Genomic DNA, 1,843 nt, shown 5'->3' on the forward strand with positions numbered 1-1,843 from the left:
TGTACCAAGTGTTATAGTCTTCTTGCTGACATTCTATAGTTGATAACATTATATTAGAGGAAAAGGATTCAAGCTTTACTTTCTTGCTGACATTCTTGAAACTAGCCCTGCTGATGAGGGAGAATGCTAGGTGGAAGACATCAGCTCCTCTGTAGCTAAGAGGCCTGAGCCTATTGTAGTCTTCTTGACCTGCACAAACTCGAATGAAATGATATATTCATCTAATTTTCAAATCAAGCCCCTTATTATTTTCCTGGTAAATGATATCAATGTGGTATTTTGCCTCCAAATGCAATTACGAAAAAAATTTTGGCAGACAAATTATACTAAAAGAGATCACCAAAGTGATATTTGTGTCTTTACCAAGATTCACGATTAACCCATCAACAACCACATTTGCGCTAAAAGTTAGTATCTTTTTTCATTAAATATAGGTAGAATATTTAAGAAAAAAATTTGTAGTGTTTCTATATAAACTATACAACAATCTAACAATAGTACTGAAATGAAATGACAACAACCTTAGTCTCACAAAGAAAATCAGGATTTTAATTATTCCTTAGATTTTGGGGAAACAAATTGCATCTTTCTGTTTTATTATTGTGAGTGGGATCCACCTTTCCCAAGTGAAGAGTAGCAGCTGGGAAAACGCGTGAGTTGATGAGGAGGTTTCAAAGCACGCGGTTTCAAGCGTGTGGGGGCCACACAAATGCCTTGGTGAACGAAAATATGGCCAGGCCCACCCGATTATGCTGTTCATATATATAATAACAGGATTCTTCCTAGGGTTGTGTGCGAAGGCTAAGGGGGAAAACGGCTGCGTGCAAGGGTGTGCGGCTTTGGGTTTTTTGTCTTTGGCAGAGGTGCAGCAGGGGAGAAAACCAGAGAAAGTTTTTGGGCTGCATGCATCAAGAAGACAGAGGCTTCGTGAAGAGAGAAAAAGTATTTGGAGGCTGACCTTTTCTTGAGAAGAAAAGCAAGGACCCTATTTGAGGGTTTAGATTGTGAGAGTTGTAAACCCATTGTATTCTTTTTCTCTTTAATAGTAGATCTCCCCCTCCTTGCCCCGTGGACGTAGGCAGTTTGCCGAAACACGTAAAAATTGGTTTGTTTGAGTTTGTGGCCATTGTAATAGTTTTTGGATCCCTCGACAAGTCAGTCCTAGAACTGATGAGAGGAAGAGAACAAGAATTCTTATCGATCTTTCTCTCTTATTGTGCACCAGAAACTCTGCCGAAATTTCCGCTGCGCACAACAAGTGGTATCAGAGCTCGGGCTACGCTTGGGCTATTTGGAGGAGTAGATCAATTTGGAGGCTCGTCTAGGGCTTCGTTTGGTGATAAAGGTGGGATCTTTTGGTAAAGATTCTATCTTTCAGTTTTTTGGATCTATTCTTCATTCGTTGGGGCGTTGAGAAAGCTGTTGGGGAAAGAAGGTGCTTCGGGTGTCGAGGGTGGTGCTTCTGGCGAAGAAGGTGCTTCGGGAGTCGAGGGTGGTTCTTCTGGCGCGAAGACCATTCAGAGTTTGAATATCCACTCTATGAAGATAGATGTGGAGAAATTTAATGGCACAAACAACTTTGGATTATGGAGATGCGAGGTTTTGGATGCGCTGAACGCGCAGAATTTGAAGGATACCTTAGAGTTAGATGGCAAGCCAGATGAGATTGAAGAGAAGGTTTGGAAAAAGATGAATCGAACGGCGTGTGGTGTGATTAGATCTTGTTTGACTCAAAATCTAAAATATGATGTAATGAATGAGACTTCTGCAAAAAAGATTTGGGAGATTCTCGAAAGCAAGTATCTGACAAAGAGTGTTGAGAACCGCTTGCATTTGAAGAGGA

This window comes from Asparagus officinalis, chromosome 3 (assembly GCF_001876935.1).
Source record: "Asparagus officinalis chromosome 3, Aspof.V1, whole genome shotgun sequence".
In the NCBI taxonomy this organism is placed as follows: domain Eukaryota; kingdom Viridiplantae; phylum Streptophyta; class Magnoliopsida; order Asparagales; family Asparagaceae; genus Asparagus; species Asparagus officinalis.